Source organism: Eretmochelys imbricata, chromosome 2, assembly GCF_965152235.1.
Source record: "Eretmochelys imbricata isolate rEreImb1 chromosome 2, rEreImb1.hap1, whole genome shotgun sequence".
NCBI lineage: Eukaryota > Metazoa > Chordata > Testudines > Cheloniidae > Eretmochelys > Eretmochelys imbricata.
Window position 1 is genome coordinate 269308352 of NC_135573.1, and position 6256 is coordinate 269314607.

Genomic DNA, 6256 nt, shown 5'->3' on the forward strand with positions numbered 1-6256 from the left:
CGGTATGAAGCCACTGTAGCGCAGCATGGTGGGTTTGCAGGTGGAAACACCGTCCCCAAACGTATGGGCGTAGCTTTTCCAGGGCATAGACAATGGCGTAACATTCCTTTTCACTGACTGACCAGTGGCTTCCCCTCTCAGACAGCTTCTTGCTGAGAAACACGACAGGATGGAACTTTTGATTCGGTCCTTCCTGCATTAAGACTGCTCCCACACCACTCTCGGACGCATCTGTGGTTACTAAGAATAGTTTGTCAAAGTCGGGGGCCCTTAGCACAGGGTCAGACACGAGTGTCACTTTAAGCTGGTTAAATGCTTTCTGACACTCTTCGATCCACTGAACGGCATTTGGCTGTTTCTTTTTGGTTAGGTCTGTCAGTGGGGCGGCGATTTGGCTGTATTGCGGTACAAATCACCTGTAATATCCGGCCAAACCTAAGAAGGATTGGACCTCATTTTTTTTACTTTGGGACAGGCCATTTTTGGATAGCATCCACTTTGGCCTGTAGGGGGTTCATAGTTCCTTGACCCACCTGGTGTCCAAGGTAAGTCACTCTGTTTAGGCCTATTTGACACTTCTTAGCCTTAACAGTTAGTTCTGCCTCCCTTATGAGCTTGAAGACTTTTTGTAGATGTTTTAGGTGTTCTGCCCAGGAATCCGAAAATATGGCCACATCGTCAAGGTAGGCGACTGCATATTCTCCTAATCCCACTAGGAGACCATCTACAAGTCTTTGGAAGGTGGCGGGTGCATTCCACAGCCCGAAAGGGAGTACATTAAATTCATACAGCCCGAGATGTGTGGTGAAGGCTGACCTTTCCTTGGCGAATTCATCTAGTGGTACCTGCCAGTACCCCTTGGTTAAGTCCAAGGTAGAGATGAACTGGGCCCATCCCATTTTCTCCAATAGTTCATCTGTGCTTGGCATTGGATAGTTGTCTGGGCGAGTTACTGCATTTAGCTTATGGTAGTCCACGCAAAAACGTATCTCCCCATCTGGTTTGGGAACTAGAACCACTGGAGATGCCCATGCACTGCGGGAGGGGCGGATTACACCCATCTGTAACATATCCTGGATCTCCCGTTCTATAGCAGTTTTAGCTTGAGGAGACACCCGGTAAGGTTGGACCCTAATTGGGCGAGCATTACCTGTGTCAATGGAGTGGTATGCCCGTTCAGTCAGTCCTGGGGTGGCTGAGAACGTTGGCACATAGCTAGTGCACAGCTCCTTGATCTGCTGTCGCTGCACACGCCCAAGGGTCATGGAGAGGCTCACCTCTTCCACGCCACCATCACTTTTCCCTTCATAGTAGACACCTTCAGGCCATTCAGCGTCGTCTCCTCCCTGGGCTGTAAACTGACAAACCTTTAATTCTCTAGAATAAAAGGGCTGTAGAGAATTAATATGGTACACCTTCAGCTTTCGGTTGGAGGTGGGGAATGCTATGAGATAATTAACAGCTCCAAGGCGCTCCTGGACCGTGAATGGCCCTTCCCACAACTCTTCCATTTTATGGGCCTGGAGCGCCTTTAAGACCATGACCTCGTCCCCTACTTTGAAGGAACGTTCTCTGGCATGTTTATCGTACCAGGCTTTTTGCTCTTTTTGTGCATCTTTTAGGCTTTCTTTATCAAGGGCTAAAGAGGTTTGGAGGGTGGTTTGTAGGTTGGTTACAAAGTCCAGAATGTTAGTTCCTGGAGAAGGTGTAAACCCCTCCCATTGCTGCTTCACCAGCTGTAGTGGCCCCTTAACCTCATGGCCATATACAAGTTCAAATGGGGAAAACCCTAAACTGGGGTGTGGTACAGCTCTGTAGGCAAAGAGCAACTGCTGCAATACTAGGTCCCAATCACTGGAGTGCTCATTTACGAATTTACGTATCATGGCCCCCAAAGTTTTATTAAACTTCTCCACCAGGCCATTTGTTTGATGGTGGTAAGGGGTGGCAACCAAGTGATTTACCCCTGAGCTTCCTAAAGGCTTTTCATAGTTCCTGCCAGGAAACTAGTTCCTGCATCTGTGAGGATGTTGGAGGGTCAACCTACCCTGGCAAAAATGTCTGCTAGTGCCTGGCACACACTTTTAGCCCTGGTGTTGCTTAGAGCTACTGCTTCCGGCCATCGGGTGGCAAAATCCATGAAAGTCAGTATGTACTGCTTTCCTCCGGGTGTCTTTTTCGGAAAAGGACCCAGAATATCCACAGCTACTCGCTGAAATGGAACCTCAATGATGGGGAGTGACTGGAGAGGGTCTTTGACCTGACCCAAACCCTTGGATCTTACGAACAATAAAAAAAAATTAGGTTCTTAAAAAAAAATAATTATAAAAAAGGTAAAAGAATCACCTCTGTAAAATTAGGATGGTAAATACCTTACAGGGTAATCAGATTTAAACATAAAAAATCCCTCTAGGCAAAACCTTAAGTTGGCCAGTGCAGTGTTTGGAGAATCCACTCCGTGGCTACGCTTTCGAGTACGGCGTATCGCAGCCGGGCCACGCTAGTCACTTCTGGTTCTGGTTTTGACTAGCGAGGGCAGGTAGCTACAAAGGGCGAAGCTGCAGGCTGTGGTGGTGAGTGCAGGGTTACATCAGTGGCCTGTGGAAACGTGTTTTAAGACTATCTACAGCATCTGCGTGATTCAGTCTAGAAGCTCCCAATCCGTTAGCATACAAGAGCCACCCAGCCCCAGTTCAGGGCCTGGCCGTCCCAGCAGTCAGCTGACAGGTTGGCCCAGGGCCAGGGGTTTCGATGTTGAAATGCGCTCAGAGCAATCCTGATTTCCTTGATCTGGTCCTGCTCTGATAAATGACTTACTGTGTCGGCCGCTGCGATTAACAAAATCCCTTTACAAACCCCAGCTAATACCAGTTGCAGCAATCGGCCTGTCAGCCCCAGCATCCTCCCATTCTACACAAGCCACTTCCTGCCCCTATCGAACTCAACGGCCCAGAATCAGGCTGGCCCAGCAGGAAGTCCCACCTCATCTGCACCGTCAATGGTGCGGCAACATTTCTGGCGGCCTGCGACGTCTAGCCAAACGCCAGGGCCTGCTCCCTTCTCTGCGTGTTGTGATTTCTCTCCACAAGCCCTTCTGGGCGCAGACCTAGCCTTGCCCTGCCCAGTGCTGGGTCCGCTTATGGCACTGTGGAAATCACGGGGGAGAGTATATTGGCGTGTGCAGGGCTGGCGGATTCTTCCTAGGAGATGCCCCCTGGAGCCCCAGGCAGCCAGAGCAGGGAGGTCGACTGGTAGGTGGAAGACAGACCCTGTTAGCGTTTGTGGCTGGGGTAACGTCTCTCCTACGGCTTCCAACTCCCAGGAACTGGTCAGCCAGGTAAAGATGGCCGGGCCCTTGACCTGGCATTGCACTCCGGGGGCTGGAGGCCTGAAATGCAGCTGCATTGGGGATGTCCCTTGAAATGAAACGCTCCAGGAAGGCCCCCTGGTGACGCTTTGAGGAAGCTCTCGCCAGTTCTCTCCCCCAACACGCTGCAGCAGGAATCGAAGTGGTTTGCAGAGTGGAAGGGCTGGAGAGCTGCTGAATCCCACCGCAACCAGCCGGTGTCGGGGGGCTGCAGTGGGGCACAGCAGTGTGGTACCAGCGGCCACCTCGATTTTCCAGCCCTGCCACAAAGACAGTCACGTCCAGCAGCAGAGCCACGATCCTGCCATCCCTGCACGCTGGGGGACCCTGGGCCTGCCCCCACGAGCGCGGCGGGGTAGGGAGGCGATGGCAGTGAATTGCAGCCGCTGGTGGAGGATGCTGGGCCCGGGCAGGTGCTGGAACCGTTGCACCTGAAGAAGGCTGTGCGGCTCGAAAGCTGGTCTCTCGCCACTAAAAGCTGTTCCCTCCCCACCCCCGTCTCTGATGCACTGAGACCAGCACTGCACACACCTGAGTACAACAGCCCAGGGCTGCGCTGCCTGGCGGGAGGCCTCTGAGAGGAACGTGCCAAACGTCAGGAATTTGGGGGGTGTTTTTTTTATTTGTGTTACGGTAGCAGGTACAGACCCCAACTGAAGGCAGGGCCCCCTGGGGCTAGGTGCTGCATAACTACACAGTCAGTGACAGCCCCTGCTCCAAAGGGCTTAGGGTCTAAATAGACAAAGGATGGAGGGGAAACTGAGGCACAGAGTGGGGGGAGGAGGGTGACTCAGTAGGTCAGTGGCAGAACCCCGACTAGACCTGGGGTCTCCTGATTCCCCCTCCACTGCCTTCCCTACTGGTTCACGCCGCAGAACGCTGGGCGGCTTGAGGCTCGGGGCCAGAACCCTGGCTAAAGATGCAGGGTCATTCGCACGGATTCGTGCCGGCGGGTGACTCGTGTTAGCTCCAACCAGCCTATGCAGGGAGAGGGACCATGCTGCAGGGCAGCCCTATCCACAGCCAGGCTCAGGCCAGGGCCCCTGCTGGGCGACTCTGCTGAGCTCCTGGCCGAGCCAAGCTCCAGGGAGGAGGGAGTTTGGACATTCGATCCGGGTTGCCACGGGGGGGTAGGATACGAACTCAGCCCCTTTGCAAGGCCGTATTCACTGCCCCAGGCGCCCGCACTCATTCCCCGCTCACACTGGCTGGGGGACAGGCCGGTGGGGTATCCCCTCCCTGCAAGCTATTGCCCCCACCACACATGCTCTGCTTCCTCCTCCCCCTCTGCTGCCTGCCAGCCAGCCAGCCCTGCTGCGTGGGGCTCCCAGCCGGCCGAGAGACCGGGGTCAGAGCTGGGGTCCTGCGGGGGCCTGCGTCCCCAGACCAGGAACACACTACACCAACGTCACAAGTCAGAGGAGATGCTATCAAAGGTGCACGTAAGGAGGAACTTGCTGGGTCCTGTAAGGCAATAAGGTCGTTTCCCACATGCTGAGGGGAAATAAGGGAAAAGAAACAGTCAGGACTGACAGGTTTTCGAGTAGCAGCTGTGTTAGTCTGTATCCACAAAAAGGAAAAGGAGGACTTGGGGCACCTTAGAGACTAACCAATTGATTTGAGCATGAGCTTTCGTGAGCTACAGCTCACTTCATCAGATGCATTCAGTGGAACGTACAGTGGGGAGATTTTATGTACACAGAGAACATGAAACAATGGGTGTGACCACACAGACTGTAAGGAGAGTGATCAGGTAAGGTGAGCTATTACCAGCAGGAGAGAAAAAAAAACTTTTGTAGTGATAATGAAGGTGGGCCATTTCCAGCAGTTGACAAGAACGTGTGAGGAACAGTGTGTGGGGGGAATAAACATGGGGAAATAGTTTTACTTTGTGTAGTGACACATCCACTCCCAGTCTTTATTCAAGCCTAAATTAATTGTATCCGGTTTGCAAATTAATTCCAATTCAGCAGTCTCTCCCTGGAGTCTGTTTTTGAAGTTTTTTTATTGAAGAAGAATTGCCACTTTTAGGTCTGTAATCGAGTGACCAGAGAGACCTAAAAGTGGCAATTCTTCAACAAAAAAACTTCAAAAACAGATTCCAGCGAGAGACTGCTGAATTGGAATTAATTTGCAAACCGGATACAATTAATTTAGGCTTGAATAAAGACTGGGAGTGGATGTGTCACTACACAAAGTAAAACTATTTCCCCATGTTTATTCCCCCCCCACACACACTGTTCCTCACACGTTCTTGTCAACTGCTGGAAATGGCCCACCTTGATTATCACTACAAAAGGTTTTTTTTCTCTCCTGCTGGTAATAGCTCACCTTACCTGATCACTCTCCTTACAGTCTGTATGGTAACACACATTGTTTCATGTTCTCTGTGTATATAAAAATCTCCCCACTGTATGTTCCACTGAATGCATCCGATGAAGTGAGCTGTAGCTCACGAAAGCTTATGCTCAAATCAATTGATTAGTCTCTAAGATGCCACAAGTCCTCCTGTTCTTTAGACAGGACTGAAATACCCTCAGGGCCTCACCTCCCACAGCTGTGCCTGGGTCCCAGGCCTGCCCACCCGCACACTGAATACCACCTTACGCTTCAAGTGACCCACTGGGACTGACCAGGGAGTAAGGTCCTACCCACAGTGACCAAGGGCTCCGGCTGCCGCACTGAGGGGCGCTAGATCAGTACCTAGGTTGAAATTAATGATGACTACTTCCGGAGAGACTGCCTCACTTCTTCCCTTTTGTGCTGCTTTGAAAAGACAAGATATGCAAAACGCTTGGGCAGGGAGGACAACCCTGTAAAAACAGCTGCTATGGGATCACTCCTATAAGTACAATATTCATATTCCAGTTGATTTATTTTATAATGATA